We start from the raw sequence: 23,714 nt of genomic DNA, 5'->3' as shown, positions 1-23,714 counted from the left end.
ACTAGGTGCAAGTAGTAGCCAGTTAAAGCATTAGATATCAGAGGAAGGAGCACCTGCAAGGAGCTTGCAGCCTCTTAAGGGCCCATTCAACCAAGCTGCTCTCTGCAATAATGTAAGGGTGAATTCAACCTTCTACAACACTTGTTGTATGGTATCCTGCATCCCCATGGCAGCATAAGGGAGGCAGTGGGCCTCATTACGAGTTTGGAGGTAGCCATGACGTCATTACCTGCATGGCTACCTCCAAACTCGTGTCCGGGTCCCGAAAAAAGGGAATTACCGGGTCATTCCGACTTTTGCGGGCCCGGTACTTCCCATTTTGGGACCTGGACCTGGTACGTCCCCATTTCTATTTGAGCCCCCATAAGGCTCGATGGGAATGGGGAGGATGCTAGCAACGGACCCGTTAATGATGGGTCCGTTGTTAGCATCCTGGTCTGCTTGCGGGTGGCGGCCCGGTATGAACGGTGCCGGTACCTTACCAGCACCGTTCATACCGCAACCGCCAGGGTCGTAATGAGGCTCAGTGTCCAGCAAGCTTCGGAGCCACACTCACTTGGATATCCCGCCCACCCACAGATGGCTACAGCCATACAAACAGCGTAAACATGATAATATGAAATTATCTTTGTAGCTCCTCCCCGGCAGATTCCCGTCATCTGTGAGGGATGCAGAATATCATAGAACACCAGCAGGGCCTGCTTTAGGGGCGGCAGCGCCCTGGGCAAATTGGCACCCCCTTCTTCCCCCGCACGCCCCCGGTCAACAGGGTGCGGGGCAGGGCCAGGATGTGTCACTTTTTCTTCTTTTTTTTTTTTTAAACCTCCTCGCTCCGGCGAGGAGGTAAAGCTATTGTGCTTAAATGCACTCCGCTGCCGCGGGCGCATTGAATAACAATGAGGTGCCTGCCACGCCTTCTGCCAGTACGCCAGGTCGGGGGAGCACTTGAAAGACTCCCCCGAGCTGGCGTGGTGGGGGGTTAATGGCGCCTTTTGTTATTAAAAGCAACCGCGGCAGAGGGGTGCATTTAATGACAATAGGGTGCTGACAACAGCACCATATTGTCATTAAATGCACCCGCCTCCGCGGGCGCATTTAATAGCGACAATCCCTCCTGCCGCACCTTCTCCCACTACGCCAGCTCAGGGGAGCCCTTGAAAGACTCCCCGACCTGGCGTGGCGGGGCCAATGGCGCCTTAGGGGGTGTGGCACCCCGGGCATTCGCCCGGCTCACCCTCCCCTAAGGCTGGCTTTGAACTCCAGGAGCGCAACGCATCTCTGGGCTTCCGTGCCCCTTAATGGTTCAAAGGAACATGCTTATGGGCGCATTTTGTTTCTTTGAGCCAAATCTACTATCTGCTCGGCTCACAGCTCCCATGAGCCACACAGGCTGCAATGAACTCGACAACACGTGTCTTTTGTCATCTTCAGCATAGACTTTCTTATGAATGATGGTGAATTTCCAACTGAAAGACCGCCAGTCACCTTGCAAATCTGTTGCAGTTAAAGCCAGCAACACAATAAAGCACCCTTTGAAAATGTGTTCATACCCATAACGTCTATTAGCTTAAGACGATAAAAAGTGAAGTTTGCTTTGATGTCCTCCAGGGTGTTTTTTGTATGGTTTTTAGAACATTCAACTAAGGACAACAAAGCACATTTTCAATGGGTACTTCATTGTGTTGCTGGCTTTATGTCGCAGATTTGCAGGGTGACTGGTGGTCTTTCCGTTGGAAATTCCCCATCATTCGTAAGAAAGGCTATGCTGCAGATGACAAAAGACACACGTTGTCGAGTTCATTGCTGCCTGTGTGTCTCACGAGAGCTGTGACTCAGGGAAACGTGTAGTGCTTGATGAGCAGAGCAGATAGATATTAGATTTGCCTCGAAGAAACAAAATGTGCCCAGAAGTATGTTCCTCTGAACTGTTTAGGGGCACGGAAACCCTGTGCTCCTGGGGCCAGATTGCAGACAGTTTGCACCAGTGCAATGGTGCAAACAATGGGACACATTAAAAAACAATTGCACCTCGACAAGTGCAGATTGGCATATGAAAGAATTGCCTTAGTGCTAAAAAGATCCATTTTTGATGCATTTTTGCATCAGGGCAAAGTTTGCCTGGTGCTAATACCATTCCGTATTAGCACTAGGGCAAACTTTCCCTTGGTGCAAACATTTAGTGAAAATGCATCTTTTTTGCACTAGGGCAATTTTTGCCCTGGTGCTCTTAATATGCCAAATGGCACTTGCTGAGGTGCAATGGTTTTTTAATTTGTCCTAGTGTTTTTAAAAATAGGGCAAACCTTGCCGTAGTGCTAATACTGTGCAAACTGTGCACTTGCACCAGTGCAAACTTTCTGTAATCTGGCCCCAGGTGTTCTATGATATTCTGCATCCCCCACAGATGATGGGAATCAGCTGGGGCGGAGAGACAAATGTCATCACTGGCCAGTCCCAGGAACAGGGCTGTTGGAGGGCAGGCTATCACGCGGTATTTGCATATTCTCATTTTTACGCTGAGTTAGCGTGGCTCCGAAGATTGACGACCACTGCCTCCCTCATGCTGCCATGGGGATGCAGGATACCATACAACCAGTGGTAGAAATGGAAAAAATGTGTTGGGGGATCCCACAACAGACAGGCCGGGGTGAGGGAGGAGTTTTGGGGTGCAGTGCGCTGCCTGAGGGGGTGTGGTCTAGAGGGGCAGGGCTCGTAGTGGACATCCAGCAATGCTGGAATACGTTTAAAAAAAAAATACCTGCAACGGCAGCCAGCATTGCCTTTTACCGCCGGCTTTGGCACTGGTGTGTAATGCACAATGCTCGCTACATGTACAACCTTTTACCGCCGGCTTTGGCTCTGGTGTGTAATGCACAATGCTCGCTACATGTACAACCTTTTACCGCCGGCTTTGGCTCTGGTGTGTAATGCACAATGCTCGCTACATGTACAACTGAAAGGAATGGTTTGTACATGTAGCACGCATTGTGCATTACACACCAGTGCCAAAGCCGCCGTAAAAGTCAATGATGCCGTCGCGTGCACTTTTCTTTTATTCCAACATGGTTCATGGTCTTGGGCGGCTGACTCTGGCCGGATCCTGAGATCCGGCTCCATATCTGGTTCCGGATCTCAGATCCGCCGAGAGCCGGACCAATGACCAGCACTGCATACAACACTGGCCAAACCAACTGTATGAATGATTTGTTTTATTCTTGCTTTTCTGAAAATGCTATAGTAAGCGTTACCTTTGGAAGAGTTTGCTGGTTTCTGCCTCGTTAAATGGTTTTAGATCTCCAAGGCTAGTGGTGACTTTTCCGTAGTAGGACACAAGACATCAACTGGAAGCTCAGTGTGGAGGAGCCGGAAAGGACACAGATAACTATCAGTGGTGTTCCCTCAGCTGCAGCAAACAGATGAGGTAGTGCTCCTGAGGCAGCCCTGTTCTTACCCATATTAGGTTTCCTCATGGCCTGGCTGCATGCAGCAGGGAGAGGTGTGATTGGCACCTCGCCCTGCTTCCTGCCTCTAGAGTGCGCCGGGGCAAGCCATCTGGAGAGAATCGGAGCAGGAAACTAGTGTGCGTGTGTGTGCTCAGTGTGAACATGTCTTCGTAAAGTAATAATGTTGCCATTATTCGGCAAATGCCAATTGAAGGGACCTTTTTACAATGGCAATACTGACCTTATTGGGCAAAAACCAGCACCATGCAGTGTGTACTTAGAGTGACAGTATGGGGCATTTTTGTCAACGCCATTAATGCGCATTCTTACAGTAGCAGTACGGTTACTGTAGGGCAAAGCTAACACAATTATGTTCTTACAGTTGCAGTACGGAAATTGTTAGACAAACTACAACACAATCTCATACTTAAGGTGCAGTTTTGGCATTATTGGGCAACGCCATGATTATGTTCTTAAAGTGACAATATTACCATTATTGGGTACAGCCAAAACTAGCATGTTCTAACAGTGGTAGTACTAACCTTATTTGACAGACCACCACAAGTGTCTGTTTATCGTTGCAATCCTAGCATTAATGAACAAAGCCATCATGAATGTGTATTTTCGGTACCAGCACTGACATTTTCGGGCAAAGCCATCTTCGTTATGGTTTTACAGTAGCAGTAATGGGATTATTGGACAGAGGCAACATACATGTGTTCTTACAGTGGAAGTACTGGCATGTATTGGCACAGCCAGCATGAACTGGTCTTCTCACAGTAGTTTATCTACCAAATTCGGGCACCGCGAGCATGGGTGTTTTTTTCTCAAAATGCCAATGAAGCATGCGTTGTGGGCACATGCTCACTGAAAGTGTGCTGGAAAATGCCCCTGAGTACTGTTTATGTCTTGGCATCTGGTGTGTTTTTTCACATGTTTGTCTACAGGACCAATTGTACAATCTACGTCCTTTTACCCATTTTTCACAGAGTGTACTGTAAAGTGCTCCATTGAAACAAATTATTTTATTTATTTATTTATTTAATGTGTTATAGTTTTTAATTAAAACTTTACAGATATACATTCATTATTTAGAAACATATTATTTTAAGAACTTCCTCGGGAGGGGCGGTGGCACAAACTCCAATTGATTAGCCTGCGCTTCCTCTGAAAATATTTACGCCCGTTTGTCGAAAACAAATCCCAGCCACCACTGCTGAAGATAGGAGGCAGCATTTTGAATTCTCAAGCCTGAGAGCTGCATGTTGGGGTTTGTTAGCAGGCAGAGAAAGAAAGGACCTAGGCTAAATGGCAATCGGTGTGGGCCGCACTCCTAAATTTACCCAATAGGGTTTAAAACATTTGGTTGAAATTATTACATGACAGTAAAATCAAGTTCCATAGTGTTTCTTCAAAAAGTGCTTTTATTTAGCAAGTTAATCCTTTGTTCTTTCTTTCTTTGGGTTAACGAATGGTTAAACTTCACCAAATCGTCATGTGCTGATGCAATGGCAAAGGAAAAATAACCTAGGGCTAATGCATTTCGGAAAGGTAACTTTCCTTCTTCAGAGCCAGGTTAAATGCACAAAAAATCTTACTGTTAGAACTTTTATAAAAACATCAGGTATGCACGCATTCAAAAAAACAGGGTACCCACAAATAACAAACACGTACATGTAACACAGAGAGAAGAGATCATTGAATAGTCAGTAAATTGTATATATAACATTGCGCATATATGATGCAGAATGATTTAAGCCAGGTTAACTCAAAAAAATATAATAATAATAAAGTTGGATTAACTTGCTAAATAAAAGCACTTTTTGAAGAAACACTATGGAACTTGATTTTACTGTCATGTAATAATTTCAACCAAATGTTTTAACCCTATTGGGTAAATTTAGAAGTGCGGCCCACACCGATGGCTATTTAGCCTAGGTCCTTTCATTCTCAGCACATAACGTGTGCCCAACACGGTGGCACAGTATTATGGGCTGCACCCTTCTAAGCAAGTCTAAGCGAATACTCAACAGATATTAACTCAATCAACACTAAAGAAACAAGCTGTGCGCCCTCCCCATTCTTCAGTGTTTGTTAGCAGGCAGTCTTTCTCCCTCCCCTGGTCAGTATTCCAATTGTCTTTTTGTTGTACAGAAACTGCATAGTGTGTTGCCAGGCTTCGCCCTCAGCAGTTCCTGCTTGCTCCCTGTGATCAGATTATTCCATGCGGCCTTGTGGTCTGGTAAAACAAAACTGCACCAAACGTTATAATGCAAATTCAAAACCGCGATTGGCTGAATTGATCAGAGCTGGCAGATGTAGGCTGCTGCTGTAAAGGAGAGCTGCTATTATTATCCAACTCGCATTCCTCTGTGCGATTAGTGTCAGATTGATGTGATCAGCGTCAGATTTACCTGGGGAAAAAAGGAAAAAGCGTGGCTGTTGAGCTCTCTGATGTCAAACGTGAGCATCTCACCCAACGCCCATTGTTTGTTTGTATTGTGCAACTTGAAGTAATGTACTTATGATCAGTGGTGTTGCCAGGAATCAAATTTAGGAGAGGCACAGAGGGGGCCAAAAAAGCAAAAGTAGGGGGGCCACAGACAAAAGTGGGTGGCCGCCTATGAAAGGTAATGTCTGACGTCACACACACTCCTGCAGAGAGGCTTTTGTGCACACCAACTACCCACATCCCAATACACCAGACCCGGCTCCGGCAGGGAGGCCCAGGGGGTGAGGCCCCCCCAGTGCCAGCCTCTGACCCCCCACTAGAAAGGAGGCCATGTCAGTGGTGTTATACACCACTGGTAACTGAGGGAGTGGGGGTTTATGTCACTAAGCATTCAGCAGCAACTTCAGTGACATCATTCTGTGAGGCTGCCCTGCAGGAGGCCTGGCCAGGATTTGTTTTCTTGCCCTAGGCAATGATTTATGCCACAAAGCCACGAAAGTACAAATGACCAGGGAGATGGAGGGCCATTCACACTGCTAAGTGAGATAGGACACTCACTCAAGCAGGCTGCCTACAACTATTTTCTAAAACCTAAAATCACAATTTTCGTTTCTGTAATTTAAAGTATGTTTATTTTTTTGTGGAAATATAGGGGATTTTCCCATCATGCTTAATAAAATGGTTAACTATATCAAACAATAAATGACAGGTAAAGTTGCTTGAACACAGATTTCTGCAGAATGTGGGTCATCTGACTGGGGGCCTTTACATATTTCATTCAAAGTATATAGTCTGCAGCATTAACTACTTGAGTATAAGTGAAAAGATAAGGTTGGTAGTAACACAAATTTAATTCTGGAGGGGTGAGTGTAATAAAAATCTAAAAGTGATAGATGCAAGGCTTTGATTAAACATTACCACTACTGTTGCTCTGCACAACATTCCATGCCCTAATTCTGTAGTATGTCTGTGTGATTAGAGAAGTGGACAAGCCATTAGCAAATTACCTTTGGTGCTGCCACCAAAAGGTGCAGTTCAGGCTCAATTGCTAGGCTGTGTTCCATCTGCACTGGAACAAAATCAAACACATGCATTGTTAGGCCCTGCGTTCTAGCAGTTTGGGAAAGGCTTTTGACATTAGTGACAGGGCCAAGGCTGATGTGCAAACAATGGCATGGAAGGCTGGCCAGAGCAAAGAGGGTGGTTATAATTGATTCAGAGACGTTTGCCTATTAGATGCAACCACAACGCATGCTGTGGAGCACAGATAGGATGACAATAAAATGTGAGGAGAAACACACATCCTATGGGTCTGTTCGGTCATTTACCCACCTAACGACTAGCCATAGTTATGTCAATGCCTCACCACCAAAACCTAACCTTTCTAGAATTCTTTGAGCAAGCTCTATCACAAAGTAACACTAAACGTGTTGCTGTACAGGGCCTGCCAGTGTTATATCTTAGCATTCTTTTGAGTGTTTAATTACTTTATTGCCTCTATAAATGAGCTCCTGGTGCAGTAAAATTCTCTTAATGTATGTCTTCAGCCAGTTGATTTCATAAGCAATATATTTGTTAATGCTTCTGTGACTTGCAGTGAAGTCCTGTCTTAAACAAGCAATCACAAAGCCAACATTTTTGGCTTGTATTTAGGTATTAGCAGACATTTGCCAGGCAATGTCATCATATGCCCAGTTACTGGCACCATTTTCCAGTTGCTCCCATTTCATGGCCAGATGGTACCCTTATGGCACTGCCTGGCAAATGCCTATCCATCCCTAATCAAAGGCCCAAGCGATTAGCTTTGTCAGTGCATGTTGGCTTCCGTTTGTCTCCCTAAGTGAATGTGGACATGCCCAGATGTGCGTGACTTGATTGCTACGCCTAGGGAAACAAGCTGCACCTCACTGAGCTGGTCCAACAAGGCCCCACTTGAACATGATAAGGCTAGGTTGACAAGTATTGACCAGTTTCGGATCTTCACATGCATACTTACCAGTGGGGCTCTGACCTAAATAGAATGTATCTTTGTCTGGAAGCCTAGTCTACTGTGCCAGAATGTTGCATGATTCAAACTGTTAAGTACTGACTTGATAACCTCATTCTGTTTGAGTAACCTTACAGAGTTTCCATGCAAACAGAATATGTCATGTGTGTTGTGGGATTTGTTTGGAATGTATGATGTAAATCCTGGGTGCTGGGTGTTTAGGCAGTGCCGGAAATGAAACATGAACACCTGTAAAATAACAAAAAAGAAAAGCGTTTTCAGTAATGTTGCGGGCAAAGTATAAAAGGTGTACATCTTTTATAACTTAAAAGCAGTATTTAAATATTTTCTAAAGAGTGAAATTAGAGGTGGATTTAACATTTGGACAAAGGACAAATGTCAATGTCCCCACCCCTGCTCTATTTACTCTCTTCCCTCAAATACCAACAGCAGGGCTGAACAAGCCCTGCCAGTGAGATCTTATCTTTTTAACGTGTCTCAGAGGCAGATTATTTACAACAGGAAGTGATTAGAGATGAGAAAAGGTAAAAAGGCAGTGACCATTGCTGTGGCACTTAAAACAAATATATATACGGTTTTAAGGAGTTATTTAAGTGTGATTGTTGGGTGATTAGTAGTAAGGGTATACATAACTAGCTGTGCGAAACAATAACCTTGTCATGCATTTCATTTCAGTTTGTGTCTGTATGAGATTTTTTGTAAGTTCTCACTAATTGCTATGCTGGAGCTTGTAGGCTTCCGTTCAGGATGGGGAAAATAAAGCTACAGTCACAGGGGATACTATTCCAGGTCAAGCCGAGTGGAAGAAGTGCCTCTAAAGGCATTTAGCTCCACTTTTTATGAGCTGCAGGATTTGGTATGATTTGACAGGCAAAGTTAGAGAGCAGATCGGACTTAACAAGGTCCCCCTGCCGAATCCGATTGGTATTCAACCAGCATGTATTTGTACGTTGGCGGAAAACCATTAGATTCCTATGAGATCTGCCTGATTTTTACACCTGCTAAAAGCGGGCACAGGCCAAAGGAATCCATTGTTGATGGCTCCCACAGTCGTTAATTGTGGAAGTGATTTATACTTTTCCAGACACCTAGTGGTAAAGTAAAGAGCAACGGAAATTTTCACCCGTGGTTCACTCTTTACTTATCAAATACGTTTAATAAATGGCCCCTTTTTCAAAAAAATGCAAACAGGAGAATTCCACTCTGTGCGATTTAGGATTCAAAACAAAATGCCCCCACTTAATCTTTTCATCAACATGTTTCTACAATGTTCAATACATTGTCAGGTTGGTTTATCATGTTCCTTATGCATTTTTAAAGTCATCTGTATAACATTTACTATTATTTTAGGTATTCAAAGCTAAACATCAACACATATTTGTACCAATTTGAGCTCAGAAGATGTGTGGTTAAGTGTCTAATTTCAGGCTAGGCTCAAATTATGGCTTTACCACTTGACCAAAGCGTGTGATCCTGGGTATACATTTGAATTTCAATATGCCTTACCTGTAAAAATTAGGTGCCCCTAGAAGTGATTCAGTTCGCATTTTAAGCTATTTCAAAATACTCACTCGTGGTTTAATAGATGGGCAGCACAGGCATTAGGACACAAACACATCTAACTTTGAAAATATCTGTGCCACATTTATTGAACACAATTGTGTCGTCCAATAGCAAATCAAAGTAAACACATCAAACAAAGAGTCATCATGGACAATTGCATATTATAACCAGTATGTAAACAGTATGTACCAGACAATGATGTACAGGGGCACATCCCACCAGGAGCGATACCAGGAGGCTGCAAACCCCTCAACCAGCACTGCCTGCCTCCTGATGCAGCCCATACAGCCCTAGAACTCCCTTCGACTCTCAACTCAATTAAAATGTGCTGCAAAAATGCAACAAAAAATAACATGTTGTGTTTCAAATGTAATTTTGGCCTGGCCGTGAACCTTTAATGGGAGACATTCATAATGGGACTACTGTAGGGGTTCAGATGGAAAGGAGTGGGGGGAGGTTGTGGAATGGGTGGGTAAAGGGAGGATTGTATACATGTGTATGTTATTGGAGGATATGTTGTGCTCGAAATATTGTTAATATCAACAAGACTAGCTGTATTGATTGGACATGGTATGTTCTGTTCTTGAAATTAAAAGAAGTTTGAAAAACATGTAATTTTGTAGGAAACAAAATCTCCTATTCCTTGCTTAATTATTCTGGGCGGGTGGTCTATCGTTCAAAACAAGATGGAGGGAGAATGAGCATCTCCTCCGGGGCCTGTTGGGAGTAGCCACGGTGTTCAGGAAGGTATTGTTGGGTGGACACCATCTGAAATGGTACAAAGACTGAGGGCCTCACTGCTCAGCCTTCACAGAGGAGGAGGAGGAGGAGGCATCACCCTCAATTCTCCCAAGCAAGTCCAGGAAAGGCATGCTGGGTGCTGGTGTGAATAGGTGGGAGGGGAGGTAAACCAGACTGGTGGTTAGGGCAGCTAAAGGAAGGTGATTGTACGGTGAAAGGTGAATGAGGATCAAATATAACAGAAACATTGTGCATGTTATGTTTACAGAATAATGTTGACGTTAATTTCAAATAACTAAGATGTTTGAATCCTACTGTGTTCACAACTGTAACCCCACCTCAATTTTAACTTTGGAAAAATAGCACAAACAATGAAGAGAGCTGTGCGTGTATTTCAATTTCCAGTTGTATCAAATAATGTTCTCCTTTCTCCAGGGGAGTTGCTAGGTCTGGAAAAGACCCGGGGCTACGCTGATGTCGGAATTGTTGGGACTGGGGACTAGCTAGTCTTTTGGCTGTAGCTCCTGAGATTCTATCCGGGGCTACAACCAAAAGATCAGGGGATATAGCCCCCTTAGCCACCCCCCCCCAGCAACGCCCCTGGCTTTCTCTAAAGCTGCAACAGTTTTACAGAGTATTTTTCTAGGTTGTGAAAATAAGTGCAAGGGAGTAAGTTCACTAGTATTTGCTTGATGGTGGAGTCACAGCGCATCATTTACTTTCTCTGTTGCTTTTTCCCAGCATCGACTAGAATCCTAAGAGGTCTCTCAAGCTGTCAAGCAGCAGGGCAGACTTGTTTAGCCTCTACTGGTTTCTAAACCTGGCATTGGAGATTTACTTTCCCAGTTATCAGAATTCCATGGAGCAATACAACATGAGCTAAAAACCAAACAACAGCTGAATATCTCATACCCAACACATGTAACAATGTTTTGGGAGACCCAGCTGAACATATGGAGTCCCCCCCCCATTAAGAGAGCCCACAATAGATAACGTATTTGTTTGGATTCGATAAACCCCATCTAGGACTCATATAGAGCCATATAGATCCATTCCACTGTTCCAACAATGAGCCAAGAACCAGGCAGAGGTATAGGCAGAATATGTATTTATTTAAAATATATGTTCAATGAATCTTTAATGGATACCCACGCCACCTTCTCTGTTACACCAAACAAAGTTTCAACACACAATCAACTTTCCTTTTCATAATAGGCAAATATGGCTTGATCAAATTTGTAGTGAAAACAAAGCACTGTTTTGATTTTAAAACAAGTTACACATTGTACATTCGGTCCTTGGTTTAATTTTCCGCACACTTGAAAAGGCTAGCTGTTTGTAATCACACAGATTTGTAATAATACATGTGGCAAATAGAACCTAGTTTCCTTTTCACCCAAAATCAATACAAAATCGTTCTGCTATCAGGGCCACTTACTCACTCTCAGGAGAGAGTGTATATTGTTCAATGTAAATTACACTAGTTTCACTTTGCAAAGCACTTCTCACCCCAGCAACAAAAACCTGGGAATCTGTGATATGCAGCACCCCTCTGTTTAAAGTCCAGATCTAGGTAGTGGGGACAGTTAGGAATTTCATTTGGGGCCAAGGGCACCCCTTTGTTCAAATACAAAGTTCAAGGAGTGGTGACAATGGAGAATTTCGCTTTGGGGTGAGGATCCCTTTTGTTTAAAAGCACGTTTTGGGAAAGGGTATTTATTTGTTTTATTGGTTCTTTATAACATGCCTAATACCATACCTGAGTTTGGTTTCTGTTGGAAAGCCAAAAACACAGATGCAGATACGATTTTGGCTTAAGTTATTTATTAGGTTAAATGGGAAGAAGACCCCCAACAACACAGAGGCCCCTATGCTATTCAAAGGACTCCTTCAACTGACAAACTTAGAACGTTATTCACAGAACAGACCTAAAACATAGTCTATGACCTCATAAGAACTTTGAGGCTGCTAGCGCTCCATGCTGCTTTACACCTTGGCATTTCATAGCACACTCCCCAGATTAATAACATCATAACACATCTTCGTCTTTTTCATAAACTCTTTTTCTCTGACTATAAATCTTTATGCATAACCTCTTTTCACTGTAGCAATTTGGTTCTTGTTCCAAACTTGTCCACCAGTCACGCGCACCCCACCCTTCAGAACAGCGACCACCTTGACCGGATCTGAGTACAGCAAATCACCCTTTTTTTTAACCAGTCCCTTTTTGATCCTTACCCAGTCACCACACTCCACACGCAATTCCTTTCTGCCTCTCCTTTTATTTTCTCGCATAACCCATTCACGCTTCTTCTTTTTGAGAACCTTCCTCACCTCATCAATCACCACATCCGATTCCCGGCTCCTCCCTAGCCATGGAGGACAAGTCATGGAGTAAGGTTTTCGACCCCTCATGAGTTCAAATGGGCACAGACCAGTAGTTGCGTGAGGTGCCATGCGCAATGCCCACATCCTATTTTGGCTGCACACCAATTTATCAAAACCACACTCTTCCCCCATGCGAACGCTTTCCATTAAACACCTGTTCAACCTTTCAACAACTCCGTTGGTTTCAGGATGGTAAAGTGCTGCTTTCTTATGGCTCACACCACACTTTTTTAAATATTTCGGAAAACACCCACCAGTACCATTGTCGGTGAGTACACTATCTGGGAGACCTTCACCTGCAAAGATTTCCTGCAACACCTTGACCATGCTTTCTCCCGAGATCTCTCTCACAATTCTGAAGTCTGCCCACCTGGAGAACAAATCAACAACTAACACTATGAATTTCCCCCGACCATATCCAAGATCAACGGGTCCTAGTATGTCCATAGCTACATCACTCCAAATTTTTAATGTAACACCTACATCAATCAATGGCTGCTTTTTAGCCTCGACACCCTTCCCATCCTGATGCAAAAATAGCATTCATTCAAACACTTCTCGACCTCCTTATCGAATCCCGGCCACCAATAATCTGACCTAAGTACTCCCTTGGTTTTGGTAACACCGATATGGCCACTATGCGCCAGATCTATGATCTTGTTGCGAATTCCCACTGGGGCCACCGCTCTCTCCCACCTGAACAATATGTCATCAGAAACCGACAGTTCATCCTTCACCTCCCAATAAGGTCTTTCTCCCTCTTCCATCACTGATTTATTTGGCCAAACTGAAGAAACTACATATGAGATCACCTTCTTCATTGTCTCATCTCTCCTTATTTCATCCAGCCACTCCTGCTTGCACACAATTCCTTCCGTGTTCACAAACACCATTTCCATATCATCCTCTGCTACTCCTTCCTGAGAACAAACTTTCATCCTTGATAAACTATCAGCAAGGATGTTCTCTTTCCCAGGTACTACCTCCATAGCAAATTTGTGGGCTTGCATCCTTGTGACCCATCCAGCCACCCTGCGCGAAGTTTTATCTAAACCTTTTGTCTCAAAGATGGCTTTCAAAGGCTTATGATCCGCCCTGATCACAAACTCCACACCCCACACAAAATTTCTAAATCGCTCAACTGCCCAATAGCACGCCAGAGCCTCTTTCTCAAGAACTGAATGTCGTACCTCTGCTCCTCTCAAACCACGTGACGCGTGTGCAATCACAATTTCCGAACCATCTTCCTGCTTCTGTGACAAAACAGCTCGTATACCACCCTCACTCGCATCCACAGTAATAATGGATAACTTCCTTGTATCAAAACACCCTAAAGGCTTGGCCATATCTATTTCTTCTTTGATCCTTGTGAATTCTAACTCACACTCCTTATTCCATAAAAAATCGGTACGCTTCCTCAAGATTTTCCTCATTTCCAGCTCTTTGGATGCATAATTCTCAACACATTTTTGATAAAATTCCGTCATACCCAAAAATGAGCGTAATTCACTCTTGGTCGTAGGCCTCTCAATTTCCTTTATGGAGTTAATGATGCTCTCCTTGGGCTTCACTCCCTCATGTGACACCTCGTGTACCAAATAATCTACCATGGACACAGCAAACTTACATTTTTCTTCCCTCAAAGTAATACCTCTCTCTTCAAAAATGTTCAACATTCTGTTTAATCTTTTGTCATGCTCATCAAGAGTTTCACCACATATTAACACATCGTCTTGAAAACAGAAAACTCATTTCACAATCTCAATAACCGATCCATGATCTTTTGAAACACCGATGATGCTGATGCTAATCCGAATGGCATCCTTTTAAATTGGAACACACCCTCATGGGTTATAAAAGCTGTAACCTTTCTGGATTCTTCCATCAGCTCAACCTGGTGATAGGCGGATGCCATGTCAAGTTTTGAAAACACTTTTCCCCGTCCCACCATGGTTAACATATCACCCATATTTGGCAAGGGATGCCTATCCACCATCACACACTTATTGAGTTTGTGCTATCTATGCGCAGTCTGAAATCACCAGAACTCTTTTTAACGACCACAACCGGTGACACCCACTCAACTCCTCCTGCCCTCTCAATAACGCCCATTTGTAGCAACTTCTTCAACTAATTTTTAACACCCTCCCTCAACGAGAAAGGCACTGGCCTAAGTTTTGCAATAACGGGCACGCTATCTCTTTTCAGAAGAATCTGGTGTTGAAAACCTTTCACTCTCCCCAAGCTCTTGTCAAACACCCTACTATGCTCTACAACATATCTGCTATGACTAGAGTAAGGTGATGACACCTGAAGTTCTTGCTCAATTTGGTTTGGACCTAGCCGAATGGCTAGGTTTTTCTGTTCCCTCCATCCAAGTAAAGATTGACCCTTCTTAGTTATATACATTTTACCGTCACACCTTCTACCCTTGAACTCGGATTTTGACCAAACATAACCCCGCAAATCAATTTTGTCTTAATTATATCCTCCAGGATTAATGTCAGGTTTTTGCAACTCAGACACTACTCCATTCATCTCTTCTTCAAACACCATTCTGGATACTAAAGTAATTTTCGAGCCAGAATCAGCCATCATGGGGACTTTGTGACCATTCACACTCAACACCGCATAGGGACGCTCACAATCATCCTCATCTTCTCCATTCATCACAACATTAACGATATTAACAATGACATTCTGCATTGGAATTTTCACGTCCTCCTCTTCTGACGACCTGCCATCTTCTTCTTCATTGACATACAGAACTTTCTTTTGTCCAGATTGACCAAATTGGTAGTTCTTGCAACAGTTTGCATAATGCCCTTTTCTTTTGCATTTTGCACATGTCGCCCTTCGACCCGGACACACAATGGACGAAGCAAAATGTGTGCTGCTCGCACATCGGAAACACAGTCTCTCTTCTCTTCTCTCTGTTCTTTGTGACGATTCTTGGATTTTCTTCTCCTCCACTGCAGCTCTATTGGTCTGTTTTGTCTTCCCCCTTCTTTTGCCTTTAGCATCTCCCACATTCAGTATTTCAGGCTTCAACTCCTTCGGCTCATTTACTTCATTCTTTGACAACTTAGCTACACATGCTAATGAATGTTCCACTCGCTTCGCAACGTCCAATACCTCATCCAAATTGGGGTCATCCCTCAACCATAGTTCCTCACGTATTTTATTTGGCCTGCAGTGTGTCATGAACTGGTCACGAATGTGTTCATCGAATGTTTCCTGAAATTTGCAAGTTAATGCCAGATGCCGTAGCACCATCACATACTCTTCTACAGATTCACCATGAGCTTGGGTCCTCATGCGAAAATTATATCTCTCTAGTATCATGCTGGTTTTGGGATTAAAATGTTTGTCCAGCTTAGCCAGGGCCAGATCAAATTCATTAACAACATCACCGACGCCTCCACTCACTGGTTGGGGAAGTGTATCGTATATTCATTGACCCTCATAACCTAAAAAATGCAATAACAGGGCCAGCTTCCTCTCACTTGAGTATGAATTCCCCCCGGCTGCCTTCATATAGTGTAGAAATCCTTTGCGCCATTGTGCCCATTGTATTTTCGCTGGGCCCGGAACAGGCATAAATATAGGAGGACCTGCAATTCCTGGAAGTCCTGCCATGCCTCTGTATTTCTGTCTTTGATTTCACACCTACTATCCCTGCACCATCTAGATACAATGAGATATATATATATATATATATATATATATATATATATATATATATATATATATATATATATATATATATATATATATGTGTAGATAGTTATGCTGCCTAAAACAATGTTCCTGCACGTAACTTCTGCAGAGTTGCACGCAAAAATGAGTGTCTGCCCAATGTCTTTTGGCCGAATGCTCTTCCTAGGTTAGAATATTTCACACAGCGACGCTGCACGGATATAATCTGGTGGGTTGACCTGCTCCTCTTCACCAAACTACACAAGTCCTTTCATTTCGCAAGGTGAATGTCCATAAGCAAACTTCCTCTGAGCCCGTTGACTCCTTTGCCCCTTTTAGATGTGCCCCCCTTGGTGTGCCCCCTTTCCCCTCACTCTCCGTCTGTGGCTGGCAGTCTAAACTTTCACTTGCTCTCATATCCTTGCAGCATGTATGCCCTGCAAACGCATCGACTTGCGCTCCCATTACCGAAGATACGGTAAGTTTCTCCACTGCCTTGTGCGCCGTCTCCTCCTCCTCCTCCAGCACGTCACGTAAATACCCAAAGCCGCGCCGAGTGCTAAGCCAAGCAGGCACAACGAGGATCGGGCATTAGGGGTTTGGCAACCCGAATGTCCTCGATTTGCTTCATGAGGGACTGCGCCGCATATCTGATGGCAGGGGAAACTTAATCGATACGAACAAGCCGAGCTCGACACGGAGCACGCGAGGGAGCTGCGCAACACTTACTTGGCATGCAGTCTCTTCTGGGACCAGGCGGCCTCTACAACGCCAAAAGGGGCAGCAGAGCGGCCTGGTGAGTTTACGGGGGGCACAGGGACACGGAAACAGGCTTCTGGCTGTTGACGACCGCTGCAACGCCGGGAGAGACGGAGCGGCTTCCACTGGGCCAGGTCTCGTCATTGCTGGGAGTCTTCTGTCTTCTTGCTAACATCCCATCCTCGTCGCCATTGTTGGAAAGCCAAAAACACAGATGCAGGTACGATTCTGGCTTAAGTTATTTATTAAGTTAAATGGGAAGAAGACCCCCAACAACACAGAGGCCCCTATGCTATTCAAAGGACTCCTTCAACTGACAAACTTAGAACATTATTCACAGAACAGACCTAAAACACAGTCTATGACCTCATAAGAACTTTGAGGCTGCTAGCGCTCCATGCTGCTTTACACCTTGGCATTTCATAGCACACTCCCCAGATTAATAACATCATAACAGTTTCTAAGCGCGGATATGGGATTCCAACCTCTGTTGATCTGCCTGGTTTTGCTTCCAAGACCAGCAGGTTGCCTCAGTGCTATCCTCCATTCAGAAAGTTTCTAAGCGCGGACCCAGGGATCAAACCTGTGTTGCTTTGCGTCGTCTTGATTCCAAGGTGCGCGCGTTGCCCCTGAGCTATCCTCCCGAGACATGTTGGGAATTTCGTTTTTTGGGGCAGGGACCTTTTTGTTTTAAAGGCAAGGTTTGGGAATGGTGACAGTTATCAATTTCATTTTGTGGCAAGAACACTCCAATTACTTTATGTGACTATAACTTTAATTCTGCTAGGAAAGAGGTTGGGGGTTTCAAACCCCTACAAACACCCCCTGCGCCAATCTATTTGGGAGTTAATTGAATTAATATTCAGTCAAATATGCTAAGGGTCTACACAATTTGCTCCCTCCTCCCACTATGAAGGGAAGATATTAAGGCAGACATTGTGCCCACACACTTAGTTTCAAATGGATCAATTCTACTTAGATTGGACCTCTGTTTTGAGGCACTCAGGGAAGACAGGACTCCTCTTTGGACAGCACAGGGTCTTGTCACTTCAGTCAGAGATCGTCACCAGCTTTCATCCCTCATGTGGCTCGTCTTAAGAATCAGAGCCCAGTCGGCTGTTGACTTCCCCATTTTCTCTCTCCCATGCAAAGTTCAAGGCCTCTGAATTGTAGGCCTCTCCACCAAAGTCAGAACATGCAGCTGTCTCAGGATCCCCCCAGGTGGATTAAGGATCAAGGGTAGTGCTCCTTCAAGATGTTTAGCAGCTCTCCTTTTTCTCCTTCTCTGTCTTTCCTTGTCAGTCTATCTCTATGCAAAGTTTAAGGCCGCTCAATGTAGACCTCCCCAAGTAAGGTCAGGCAACTGTCTCAGGATTCACCCAGGTGGATTATAGGCAAGCCCTGGAAGATGTTTAGCAGCTCTCCCACAAAGATGGTTTTGGCAGGTCTGTCTGTCTCTCTTTTCCTTGTCCCCTTTGTCTGTCTGTCCCCTTCTGCATAGAGCAAGTGCTTTTTAGCCCTAAGTCCCTCCCAGAAAATATTAAGATCAGGAGGTGTCAACCTATTAGCCTCGAATTTCCTTTGGACCTTTGCAGTTCGCAGCCCCTGTCAAGGTTCCACCCCTGTCTGCCCTTGTCTGCCTATAGTTCCATGATTGTAGTGAAGTGGAGCAGTGCACACCTTCTATCATAACATTTTTTTTTAGCTGTCAGCTTTTCCACTCAAAAAGTCACAACATAGCAAATGTTTTCAATTTACAAATAAACATTATAATATAGATAAGCTTGTGCTCCCCTCATCATGGCAGATTTAATGACATGACTCCCATGTTTGCACATGGTTGCACGCGTGAATGGTCGTTTTTCCCAATTTATTGAAATATGATAACAGTCAGTATCTTGACATCTGATATACAGTGACGTAGTTCCCTGGGCTAACATTTCTCGGAGTTTCAGCTTCATCATACTTTCAGGGGAGCTGGGAGCACTTTTTAGCTTGGTACAAGTGTTCTAAGATTCGGATGTTCATGAGGATTCCCCCATAGAACCGCCTCAATATATCTTCAAAATTATGCCTCAATGGCTTTTCTTGCCCTTAATATGATGGAGAAAATCACAAAAATGTGGTCCTATGGGCAATTCAATGGCAAAACACATGCTACATATTCCCCACTTACCTTACAGTTAGTTTCATTTACCATTAGCTCGGTTAGTTTCCATTTCCCTGAAACCATGTGATGCAGGGGCCTGAGGGACTGTTTAATTAGTCTACAATAAATACCTCGCATGCATCAGGTAAGCCATTTGCCCTTCAAAGAAATGGGCTTTCGAAGACAACAGAGCCACACAGATCTGGTAATGGATGGAAGGTACAAGGAGATATGCCCAGCAACCCCCCAAAAATGCACATTTTCCTTGGGCAGGGAATAGATTTACAGTTTGTATCTGAAAACCAAAAGGGCCTTTTCAAGGATTGCATTTGTTTCTCTGTGCAGCACTTCATTTGTTTAAGGTGGCAAACTGCAAGTGAAGGACTTCTGTTCATATTGGTCATTCACAATGGGCATTTCTATTTAATATAATGTCAGTTTCTGTGTTGAAAAGTGGGCCTTAGTCACATGACATGAAGAGTACGAACATTGCTTTCATTTTGCCTGCGAGGCCCAGTTTGTGCTCTTCACTTTTCAGATGTACAGCATCTTGATGTGTGATAGATCAAATGAAAAATTATGCTTTTTGTCATCTTCACATACTTCTTTGTGTCATTTTCAGCAAAATACATATGTTGCATGATACACTGTTCATTTTGTCATTTTCAGCAAGACAGATATTTCCAGTCACCAGGCCCCTTCACTGTGTCAAGGCTTTAGGTCTGTCATTTTTTCTAGTGTGCCTTGCCATCCGAACAATGTATTTCAAATTGGAGGCCAGCCTGTCCTTTTGTGTGCTGGTGCTATTATTTAACCCCACACACATGAGCGTTGAAGCACATTGGTGGTATAGATTATTCATCAAGCTCAGAATAATAAAAAAAAAAAAAATAAGAGGTCTTGAGTTGTCCCATGTCAAATGTGAGCAGCTCCCCAATACTCCTTTTTTGTATTCTTTAATTGTAGTCTCAATTTTATGATGAGGTAGAGAAACAAAACTACAAGTAGCAGAAGCAAAACTGTCAAGTAGACCAAATAGAGACGGGTGTTGTACATGCAGTGATAGTTTTAGTTTTGCTGTTTGCATTATAAATACAATAGAGTCTCAGCTATCTCTGCTTTTAATTTTCCATTTGTCCATGTCTAAATTTGATGCACAGAGTACTGTGTTTCCTTTATGTTGAACAGAATGAGAATTGACCGCTGTAATAAATGTATTTCAGGGAAGGTTCATTGATTTGTTTTAGGGGGGTTTGGTGCTAAATAAAAAAGGGGAAGAGTGAAACTGACTTCCGAGGTAATGAGCTCCTGCTGTGTGGAAGATAATGGGCATTTGGAAGAAATCTAGCAGGTACTGGTAATCCATTGTCTTGGAGATGGTGGTGTGATGACGTCATAGGAAAGTGAACAATGCCGTCCTGCCTATGGGAGCCTGCCTGACGGAAGCTATCTGTGGACTACCTGGGACATGTGTCATAGTTAGTACTGGTATTTTGCAGGGTGGTGGTGTTCAGTGATGTGGGGGAGTGCCTGAGGGCAACTGGCTGGTGCGGATGGTGCTGGGTGATGGGCTGACATCATCAGTATGTGCAGTCTGCTGGTACCGGCAGTGCCGGAGGAAGTGCAGGGTCTCTGGTGCTACTGGGACCAGAGGAGCATACAAGAAGATTGGAGGGAGATATTATGCCTCTTTGTTTCCAGTGGGCATCTGGTCCAGAGTTCTCCCCTTCATCATTCTGGAAGATCTTGTTTTCCACACTTGCATCACCATTATTTTAGGTTTAGTGGGGGAAAGTGGGGGGAGGGGTGGTTTAAAGAAAAGTGACCATATTTTAAGGCAGAATGTTTTGTTCCCAGATGTGAGTTTAGACTCAAGTTAATGAAGTTGCTGTTGGGGCGATAAGCCGAGAGTGTTGATCCTTTAAATGCACAGGGGCAAGAACAATGGATCTGGAGGGTTGTTGGTTCACCAGGGGGTCACCTTACTCCCCCAAAGACTGTTCCTGGGGAATGGAGAAGTGTTTGGCAAAATGCACCCTTCCACCCCTGCCCATTTAGGGAAACCACCACTATGGGACAATGGTTTGCAATGAAGCAATGTTATTAGCTATGCATTATTAGCCCTTTTAAAAACTTTTAACGTTTTTAATTATGAGCTGTCTTTCACTATTGTTGAATTTTCTGTAATAAATGCAAAATGCCTTTCCAAAAAGAATTGTATGATGTATTTCTCCACTGGGACTTGCTCCGTGCACCTCCCATTGTCCTCTCCTGGAATGCCGTTGACATGCTTCCCATGAAGTGCTCCTGCCTTCTGGAGAACCTCAGTGCATAGTGTTGGGATCCCAGTGTTTCTCTGTAGTGCCTGAGGAGATAATCCTTCACTCTGGATATTGCATAAGGCGTGATCCACCCACATGAACCCTATCCTTTTGCCAAAGAAAGACTTGTCTGGATGCTGTCCCACAGTTGAAGATCTGGTGCTGTATAGCGCCTGGAAGCCAACTCTTTTCATCACAGTTTTCCCCGTGACTGAGAAGCTGAATTTGACATTTGTTTGCCTCTAGAGGAGACTCTAAAAGTCCTGTGAATGGCCCACGCTCTGACTTATTTTGTGGCTATTGCTTTAAACAATCAATTGTGTTGTTTCTGTATGACCACACATTCCTGCAAATGCCCTGAGAAAGCGTTATTGAGAGTCTGCCTTTTTTCACTGACTTTCTCCCCCTTCGATTATGAATAGTGAGTACTCTAATTTATGAGACCAAGCCAATTGTGTAAATAACTCAACCTGGACTTCATCAAAAATCCTTAGTTTCTAGTTTTATCCATGAAAAGCTATTACGAACACTATTACTTGAGTGATTTATAAGAGTGAGGTGCCTTTTTATTTGTAATTTTAATTATGTATATTTTTAAAGACCTATTAAGCTTTACTCGTTCACGTCTTTCAATTATCCACAGATTTTCTCCAGTATATTGTGTATTATTTTGTGTGAATAAAAGGCTCACCTGTTTTTGAATATCCTGCTGAGAGCCTACTTATTTATTGAGATTGCGTACATGCGCTGTGCTGTAATCTCAGGCCACCCACCAGCCTCCTACAGGAGCTGATGCTCCTGCTTCCCTACCAAATGGTGAACCCGGTGTTGTAGTAACCATGTTGATTGACATTACATTTATATTCACATCAGTTGGGGTCTCACCCACATTTGGACTTCTCCAAATCTCTCAGGATTTACAGTCAAATATATGGTCCCCCGGACTATCTATCAAAAAGGACCTATAAAGCACTCTGTTGCTTCCCATAGCGACTAATAATACAATACAAAAATAAACAAAATGGAGACCATGCAATCTCCCTGGGAACCTATTGTGTGTTGGTGTTTCAACAAGGTCTGGCTTGTACAAAAGTCCTCGAGCTGCAGCCACTTCAGTAAGATAGGAAGTTGTAGTGGTGAGTGAATGTGCTGTGAGGCAATGGCCTATGTCATCTATGGAACCTTAGGTGCATCTTCTGAGTTAGGGGTTCCATGACTGCCAGTTGACTGAGAGAGCCTGAAGGAACAGCAGCCTGGGTGGTGGGCACAGCTTTCTCTGGAGGTCCCAGCTTATACCTTGGGAGTTGGAGTAATAAAGGCTCACAACCAACACCGGACGAGAGTGACTGTCTTTCCTTGACTCCTGTCTTCATCTGATGAAGTTACCCAGGTACAGCCCCAAGGGAGAATGTAACATATTAGCGACCAGTGGTCTGAACCCATGACTGCTGTGGGGGGAGCAGTGGAAGTCCAGAGTACCCCCCCCCCCCCCCCGAATAAGAGATCCACCAACCAGGGCACAGTGTGCAGCTCTTTTATGCCAGCTGTTATGTATGCTGTGACAAGGACTCTTGCAGCTGTTGTACACAAGCCTTAGATCAGGTTGCAGCATTGTTCAGCCTTGAGTGCTGCACTCCCCGCTTTGTTACAGTTGGCTGAGGGTCTGTGTGAAATTGCTGGGCAAAGGAAAGTGCCTTTACCTGCATCGGCTGTGAAACGGAGCTGTGGGCGGCGTGGATCCAAAGTAGATTGGAACTAATGAGCATAACCCACCGCACTGTAACCAGGGTCCTAGCAGTTACGTCTGCAGGGACAGAAAACTACTCACAGTGGTCTCCGGCGACCGACTGGTGATGTATGCAAACGTTTGGGATATCGGTTACAGATCTGAACGGGATTGTGCCTGAGGATATTCATGTAGAGAGCAAGCTCCTGTTAGAGCCAAAGACTGTGACCAAGATAACTTTCCCATGCTATTTGTAAAGAATTTTGAAGAAACACCAGAAGAGAGAAGCTCCTCTGAGTTTCCGATTGGTGAAACAGAGCTGAAAGCAGGTGATCTGTACCAGAGATTGACACATGGATGGTCCATCCCTAGTTGTGATGGCTAGGGTGTGGTGATGGCGATGGGGAAAAGAAAGAACCCAGAGCCAAGTGGCACTCTGCAGTTTACTGACATAGTAACGGTACA

This window comes from Ambystoma mexicanum, chromosome 7p (genome assembly GCF_040938575.1).
Source record: "Ambystoma mexicanum isolate Mex_15411 chromosome 7p, UKY_AmexF1_1, whole genome shotgun sequence".
Classification (NCBI taxonomy): domain Eukaryota; kingdom Metazoa; phylum Chordata; class Amphibia; order Caudata; family Ambystomatidae; genus Ambystoma; species Ambystoma mexicanum.
Note: the sequence above shows the minus strand (reverse complement) of the source record.